The following is a 9,641-nucleotide window of genomic DNA, read 5'->3' as shown; positions in this document are numbered from 1 at the left end:
TGGGTTGCCCTGCTAAGCAATGGCATTTCTATTGAAGGCCTAATTACCTTACCAGAAAAATCACATGATATTCACCTGTTGGAAAATCACATGATTTCACCTGTGGAAAATCACATGATTTACCTGTGGAAAAATCACAATGTTTCACTGTGGAAAATCACATGAATTCACCTGTGGATAATCACATGATTTCACCTTGGATAATCACATGATTTCAAACTGTGGATAATCACATATTTCACCTGGGAAAATCACATGATTTCACCTGTGGAAAATCACATGATTTCACCTGTGGAAATACAATCACGATCATATGATCACTGGAAAAAAACATAATTTCACATGAAATTTTCACGTTACCTTCACATACAATCACAAGAAAACACTGGGTCGGTAAGGTTGGTAAGGGTCGTAAGGGTTGGTTCAAGATGAAGAAAGACTTGGATAACAAGCTCGTAGACCAAGCTGTGTCTCAAATTGCATCCTATTCCCTTATATATATATAATATACTTATTTGATCAGAACCCTATAGCCCTGGTGAAAGTAGTGCACTAACAGGTAATAGGGTGCTATATGGACATGATCTGTCTTTCACAGACACAAACAGCATGCAGAAGATTAGAGCAATGTACTAATCATGTTCCGTAGTGTGTACTAATACAGTTCCCGTAGTCGTTACTAATCGCATTCCCGTAGTAGTGTACTAATACGTTCCGTATGTGTACTATCACGTCCTGTAGTCGTGTACTAATCACGTTCCGTGTCGTGCTAATTCCTGTTCCCGTAGTCATTTACTACATCACGTTCCCGTAGTCGTGTTACTATATCACGTTCCTGTAGTCGTCGTGTACTAATCACGTCCCGTAGATCAGTGTACTAATCACGTTCCCGTAGTGTGTACTAACAGTTCCCGTAGTCGTTGTACTAACAGTTCCCGATCGTGTACTAATCACGTTCCGTAGTCGTGTACTAATCACGTTCCCTGTAGTCGTGTACATATTCGCATTCCCGTAGTCTGTACTAAATCACGTTCCCGTAGTCGTGTACTAATCACGTTCCGTAGTCGTGTACTATCATGTGCCGTAGTTGTGTACTAATCATGTTCCCGTAGTCGTGTTACTATACACTGTTCCCGTAGCGTTTACTAATCACGTTCCCGTAGTCGTGTACTAATCATATTCCCGAGTTGTGTCAATCATGTTCCCGTAGTCGTGGACTAATACGTTCCCGTAGTCGGTACTAATCACGTTCCTGTAGTCGTGTACTAAGCACGTCCCGTAGTCGTGTACTAATCCTGTTCCCGTAGTCATTTCTAATCACGTTCCGTAGTCGTGTACTAATCACGTTCCTGTAGTCGTGTACTAAATCACGTTCCCGTAGTGCGTGTACTAATCACGTTCCGTAGGCGTGTACTAATCACGTTCCCGTATCGTGTACTAATCACGTTCGAGCTAAAAATCATAATAATAAATAAAATAATATGGGGATGAGGTAGTATGATCTGTGAGCTGCTGTTGACAGCTGATGCTTAAAGTTAGTGATACACAAGTCTGGAACCAACAGGACCCTGAACAGCTTCTATTCCCTAAAGCCATAAGTCCGCTAAATAGGTAGTCCCGATAGCTATTGGTTAACTATTTAACTATCTGCATTACTCATCACATACGCTGCTACTGTTGCTATCTGTCACTTTATTCCTAGTTGTTATTCCTAGTTATGTTGCAGTTATCATTACTCAGTACTGGTACCCTGTGTATATAACCTAGTTATCATTACTCAGTACTGGTACCCCGTGTATATAACCTAGTTATCATTACTCAGTACTTGGTACCCCGTGTATATAACCTAGTATCATTACTCCAGTACTGGTACCTTGTGTATAGAGCCTAGTTATCATTACTCAGTACTGGTACCCTGTGTATATCCTAGTTATCATTACTCAGTACTGGTACCCCGCTGTATATAACCTAGTTATCATTATCAGTACTGGACCTGTGTCATAGAGCCTAGTTATCATTACTCCATACTGGTACCCTGTGTATATAACCTATTATCATTACTCAGTACTGGTACCCGTGTAAGAGCCAAGTGTTATCATACTCAGTACTGGTACCGCGTGTATATAACCTAGTTATCATTAGAGCAAGTTATCATTACTCAGTACTGGTACCCTGCGTATAGAGCCAGTTATCATGTGTATCTATATTACTTCATTATTACAGTTTCTATTTTTCTCTTCTCTCGATGTATTGTTTGGGATTGACCCGTAAGTAAGCAGTGTCACTGTTAGTCCACACCTGTTGTTTACAAGCCATGTGACTACTGAAATGTGATTTGTTTGTGTTAGTATTAACGCATCCTAGATTCTATTCCCTGGTATCTGTGATTTGGGTCGCTGTCTGGACCGCCAAGGAAAGGAATAAACGTTATGAGGTAACCATGGTGATCCAAAGAACACCTGCTGCATCCGGGAGGGTCGGTACTGATTGGACATTGTGTACCTTCTTCGTTCTCTCTCTTTTTAATGTGTTTTATTTATTGTAAATTTAACCTTTATTTAACTAGGCAGCCAGTTAAGAACAATATTTCTTATTTACAATGACGGCCACCGGGGAACAGTGTGTTAAACTGCCTTGTCAGGGGCAGAACAACTGATTGTTATCTTGTCAGCTCGGGGATTCGATCCAGCACCTTCGCGTTACTAGCCCAACGCTCTAACCACTCAGCTACCTGCAGCCTCTTCATCTAAAACACTACATACTCTGAATATGAATCTCAGCATAGATGACACGACACCTGTGGCAGGCTTTTCCCTTGGGTAACACTTCTACTGTAGTATAACACTTTAGAACGTGGTTTTAGCGTGTACTAACCTTCAATAATGAACATGTATAGCATGTACTAACCTTCAATAATGTCTTGGTAACAAGGCTTATAATATGTTGCGTCTCAACATTGTCAACGGACTCAAAACGGTCTGTATTAGTCAGGATATTTAGTCGTGGTGAGTTCTTTAGTTGCTTAACGTTGCAATGCGTCGGATGATACCTGTTAAACAGTAGCTCTCGGGTCGATCATGACAACTGCTAGGCCCTCTGTACTGACACCAGTCTCGGCAGAGGCTGGTCCATGTAGGTTTCATGTGCTCTTCCAGGAGGACTTCGCCACTAGAGATTTTCCCCTAAGACCCTGATCTTAGGTTAGTTTTGCATTCCCCCACTAATGTTAAGGTTAAGATTTGAGGGAGTGGAGGTTGATCCTGGATCCACACCTAGGGAAAACTTCTCCATAAGAGGGGACCCACAGTAACCGACCGCTGTGTTGGCGGCCAGCTTCGGGGTTCCTGCAACAGTGGTGAGACGACTACGAGCTTCTGAGTGGCGCAGCGGTCTAGGGCACTGCATCTCAGTGCAAGAGGCATCACTACAGTCCCTTCGATTCCAGGCTGTATCACATCCGCGGTCTTGATGGAGTCCCATAGGGCGGGCACAATTGGCCCAGCGTCGTACGGGTAGGCCGGGTCATTGTAACTAAGAATTTATTCTTAACTGACTTTTACATTTTTTTTAAATGACAAGTGTTATAATGCATTTTAACCAACATTAACAGCATTGCCACCTAGCGAAGGAACCCAACAGAGTAGGATCATGAAGGCAGCCGCATCCTGTATGGCCCCAGATCTCAGCTACAGATATAGCCAAGTGACAAGACACTCGCAAGTTAAAAATAACACACTAGCTGGCAAGACACACAGGAGAGACAGGCACACACAGAGAGAGAGAGATGCACGAAGAGAGAGAGAGATGCACACAGGAGAGACAGACACACACAGAGAGAGAGAGAGAGATGCACACAGGAGAGACAACCACACCACAGAGAGAGAGATGCACACAGGAGAGACAGACACAGAGAGAGAGAGAGAGATGCACGCAGAGAGAGAGAGATGCACACAGGAGAGACAGACACACAAGAGAGAGAGAGAGATGCACACAGGAGAGACAGACACACACAGAGAGAGAGATGCACAAGGAGAGACAGGCACACACAGAGAGAGAGAGATGCACGCAGAGAGAGAGAGATGCACACAGGAGAAGACAGACACACAGAGAGAGAGAGAGAGATGCACACAGGAGAGACAGACACCACAGCGAGAGAGAGAGATGCACACAGGAGAGACAGACACACAGAGAGAGAAGAGATGCCACAGGAGAACAGACACACAGAGAGAGAGAGATGCACACAGGAGAGACACACAGAGAGAGAGAGATGCTCTCTCTCTCTCTCTCTGTGTCTGTCTCTCCTGTGTGCATCTCTCTCTCTGTGTGTGTCTGTCTCTCCTGTGTGCATCTCTCTCTCTCTCTCTGTGTGTGTCTGTCTCTCCTGTGTGCATCTCTCTCTCTCTTCGTGCATCTCTCTCTCTCTGTGTGTGCCTGTCTCTCCTGTGTGTCTTGCCAGACTAGTGTGTTATTTTTAACTTGCGAGTGTCTTGTCACTTGGCTAATCTGTAGCTGAGATCTGGGGCCATACAGGATGCGGCTGCCTTCATGATCCTACTCTGTTGGGATTCCTTCGCTAGGTGGCAATGCTGTTAATGTTGGTTAAAATGCATTATAACACTTGTCATTTAAAAAAAATGTAAAAGTCAGTTAAGAATAAATTCTTAGTTACAATGACGGCCTACCCCGTACGACGCTGGGCCAATTGTGCGCCGCCCTATGGGACTCCAAATCAAGACCCGGATGTGATACAGCCTGGAATCGAACCAGGGACTGTAGTGATGCCTCTTGCACTGAGATGCAGTGCCCTAGACCGCTGCGCCACTCAGAAGCTCGTAGTCGTCTCACCACTGTTGCAGGAACCCCGAGCTGGCCGCCAACACAGCGGTCGGTTACTGTGGGTCCCCTCTTATGGGAGAAGTTTCCCCTAGGTGTGGATCCAGGATCAACCTCCACTCCCTCAAATCTTAACCTTAAACAATTAGTGGGGGAAATGCAAAACTAACCTAAGATCAGGGTCTTAGGGGAACATTCTCTAGTGGGCGAAGTCCTCCTGGAAGAGCACATGAAACCTACATGGACAGCCTCTGCCGAGACTGGTGTCAGTACAGAGGGCCTAGCAGTTGTCATGATCGACCCGAGAGCTACTGTTTAACAGGCTATCATCCGACGCATTGCAACGTTAAAGCAACTAAAGAACTCACACGACTAAATATCCTGACTAAATACAGACCGTTTTGAGTCCGTTGACAATGTTGAGACGCAACATATTATAAGCCTTGTTACCAAGACATTATTGAAGGTTAGTACATGCTAATAACATGTTCATTATTGAAGGTTAGTACACGCTAATAACACGTTCTAAAGTGTTATACGTACAGTAGAAGTGTTACCCAAGGGAAAAGCCTGCCACCAGGTGTCGTGTCATCTATGCTGAGATTCATATTCAGAGTATGTAGTGTTTTAATGAAGAGGCTGCAGGTAGCTGAGTGGTTAGAGCGTTGGGCTAGTAACCGAAAGGTTGCTGGATCGAATCCCCGAGCTGACAAGATAACAATCAGTTGTTCTGCCCCTGAACAAGGCAGTTAACACACTGTTCCCCGGTAGGCCGTCATTGTAAATAAGAAATTGTTCTTAAACTGGCTTGCCTAGTTAAATAAAGGTTAAATTTACAATAAATAAAAACATTTAAAAAGAGAGAGAAACCAGAAGGTACACAATGTCCAATCAGTACCGACCCTCCCGGATGCAGCAGGTGTTCTTTGGATCACCATGGTTACCTCATAACGTTTATTCCTTTCCTTGGCGGTCCAGACCAGCGACCCAAATCACAGATACCAGGGAATAGAATCTAGGATGGCGTTAATACCTCAACACAAAACAAATCACATTTCAGTAGTCACATGCTTGGTAAACAACAGGTGTGGACTAACAGTGACACTGCTTACTTACGGGTCAATCCCAAACAATACACAGAGAGAGAGAGAAAAAATAGAAACATGTAATAATGAAAGTAATAATAGATACACATGATAACTTGGCTCTATACGCAGGGTACCAGTACTGAGTAATGATAACTTGGCTCTAATGATAACTAGGTTATATACACGGGGTACCAGTACTGAGTAATGATAACTTGGCTCTATACACGGGGTACCAGTACTGAGTAATGATAACTAGGTTATATACACGGGTACAGACGATAATGCATACTACTTATATACAAGTACCACCCTGACTGATCAATGAAACTGCAACATAACTAGGATAACACTAGGAATAAAGTGACAGATAGCAACAGTAGCAGCGTATGATGACAATGCAGATAGTTAAATAGTTACCAATAGCTATCGGGACTACCTATTTAGCGGACTTATGGCTTTAGGGAATAGAAGCTGTTCAGGTCCTGTTGGTTCCAGACTTGGTGTATCACTAACTTTAAGCATCAGCTTGTCAACACGCAGCCACAGATCATATACCTCATCCCCATATTATTTTATTTAATTATCTGATGATTTTTATAGCTCGAACGTGATTAGTACACGACTACGGGAACTGATTAGTACACACTACGAATGATTAGTAACGACTACGGGAGTGATTATAACACGACTACAGGAACGTGATTAGTAACACGACTACCGGAAACTGATTAGTAAATGACTACGAACAGATTAGTACACGACTACGGGAACGTGTTAGTACACGACTACAGGAACGTGATTAGTACACGACTACGGGAACGGATAGTACAGACTCGGAACCTGATTAGTACACGACTACGGGAACATACTTAGTACACGACTACGGGAACGTGATAGAACGCTAGGACACGATTAGTACACGACTTACGGGACATGATTAGTAACACAACTACGGACATGATTAGTCACGACTACGGGAACGTGATTAGTACACGACTACGGGAACGTGATTAGTACACGACTACGGGAATCGATATAGTACACGACTACAGAACGTGATTAGTAACGACACTACAGGAACGTGATTAGTACACGACTAGGGAACCGTGATTATACACGACTCGGGAACGGTTATACACGACTACGGAACGTGATAGTACCGACTCTGGACGTATTAGTACAGCGACTACAGGAACTGATTAGTACACGCTACGGAACGTGATAGTAAATGACTACGGGAACAGGATATAGTACACGACCGAACGTGATTAGTACACGACTACAGACGTGATTAGTACACGACTACGGAACGTGATTAGTACACTACTACGGGAATGCGATTAGTACACGACTACGGGAACGTGATTAGTACACAACTACGGAACATGATTAGTACATTGCTCTACATCTTCTGCCATGCTGTTTGTTCTGTGAAAGACAGATCTGTCCATATAGCACCCTATTACTGTTAGTGCACTACTTTCACCAGCCTATAGGTTCTGATCAAAATAAGTATATATATATATATATATAGAATAGGATGCAATTTGGACACAGCTTGGTCTACAGAGCTTGTTATCCAAGGTCTTTCTTCATCTTGAACCAACCCTTACACCCCTTACCAACCCTACCGACCCTTACGTGTTTTCTTGTGATTGTATGTGAAGTAACGTGAAAATTCATGTGAAATTATGTTTTTTTTTCCATATGAAATCATGTGATTTTCCACAGGTAAATCATGTGATTTCCACAGGTGAAATCATGTGATTTCCACAGTGAAATCATGTGATTTCTCCTCAGGTAACAAGTCATGTGTGATTATCCACAGTGAATCATGTATTATCCACAGCCTGAACTCATGTAGCTATCACAGTAAATCATGTGATTTTCCACAGGTGAAATCATGTGATTTTCCACAGGTGAAATCATGTGATTTTCCACAGGTGAAATCATGTGATTTTTCTGTAAGGTAATAGGCCTTCAATAGAAATGCCATTGCAGCACCCATTTAGTTCTGTGATTGATGTAACGGACAACAACTTGGACAGCATCAGCTGGCACCTCTCTCTTTCACACACACACACACACACACACGCACACACACACACACACACAGATCAGAGAGAGAGAGACAACACCACATAACACATCCCAAACCAAAGCTCCTTATAGGAACTACAGCCAGGAGAGGAGAGAGATCTAGGTTAAGGTATGCCAACTGTCTCTATGCCCCATCTGTGTCCCATCAAAGGATGAACTATTTGGCAATTTGCGTTATGTGGATAGGCTAAAAGATGGCGCAGCGGTGACTGCATTGAGTATCCCGTTCACACACTCCAGTTACATCGTAAACAACTGGACATCTCTCGTTCTCTCTCTCTCAGTGCTGTTGCGACATTCACCCTCCGTGGTCTTCAAATATTCGACTGGTTATTCCATAGCGGTATAGGACGGTTTTAACGCATGTATTATCAATGTATCCGACTCAAAAACGAGTTTGGGATCGACAGACAGAAAATGAGCCTGCTGTGTAGCTGTGTACCGGAGGTTTGAAATAAATAAATAACGTGTTTCTCTCCATCCTGGCAGTGGACCGCGGCTGCATTGATAGAGTTGGGAGATTCGCACAGAAGTGACGAGGCAGCCTCAGCCGGATAGTATAACAACCGAACACTTACTGCGATAGACTGAGTCAACGTTGTTGTATGACAGCATGATGCACTGACTGAGGACCGGAACAGAAAATGCGTCGTTTGAGAAGCGAAATATGAACGCACATTCCACTTTGGTTTTCTTTTATTTGCAGGCGTTGAGACGCAGTGATATATTTCCGTGGATCTGAGCGGTTTATGCAACTTTTCCCGGTCCTTTTTCCATGATAACGGCGAACCCGTGCTTGGTTTACCTGGAATTTCATCAGGATCATGTGGACCCCGACGGAAGAGGAGAAAATCGGAGTTGGTGAGTTTATTAAATTCAGTTTATTGTTTTTAATCTAAATAATATAGCCTTTATTTAGGCCTATGTCTGTCTGTCTCTATTCATTGAGTCTGTCCCTCACGGTACAATACTGGAATAGAAGCAGTTTATGTCGCCTATATGGCAGGTCTTGGTGGAACCACTGCACCCAGCCAGCAGCCAAACACGTGTTGACATTTCTGCACATTTTTCCAAACTGTCACGTTATCTTGCGTCGAGAGGACATTGGACAACATTGTAGCCCTAAAACGCGACCTAAAGAAAACACACACACATGTTGCTCATGTTGAAGGACTTCGTGATGTCACTGTTTTAATCGAAGACAAATGTGTAATATCACCTAGTGAAAGCTACTGCTTCCATCTCCAACAGAGGGCGATGGGAAACTTTACAACAGGTGCGCTGTTCAGCTCAATGAACAGGAGAGATGGAGAAATGTGAATTGTATTCTGTTGTTGCTGACTATGGTTTAAGAGTGGACATGGAACAGCTAGACCTCCATGTATCATTAAGTAACAGACAGTGGGGGTTTCTACTCTGTGTCTCAAATTGACATACCGTCCATGGCAATGCAAAGCCATTGAGAGCAGGGGAAGGACATACTGCTATGCTGACAACAGGCTGCTTAGCAAGTCCAATTCATCGCAGCAGAGTAACACTTGGGAATAGCGGGTCATTGGAGTTGAATAGGAAGCTTCTTAACCACATTTTTATTTCTACACAGACCAACACAACTTTAAA

Source organism: Salvelinus sp. IW2-2015, unplaced genomic scaffold (genome assembly GCF_002910315.2).
Source record: "Salvelinus sp. IW2-2015 unplaced genomic scaffold, ASM291031v2 Un_scaffold1127, whole genome shotgun sequence".
NCBI classification, from domain to species: domain Eukaryota; kingdom Metazoa; phylum Chordata; class Actinopteri; order Salmoniformes; family Salmonidae; genus Salvelinus; species Salvelinus sp. IW2-2015.
Note: the sequence above shows the minus strand (reverse complement) of the source record.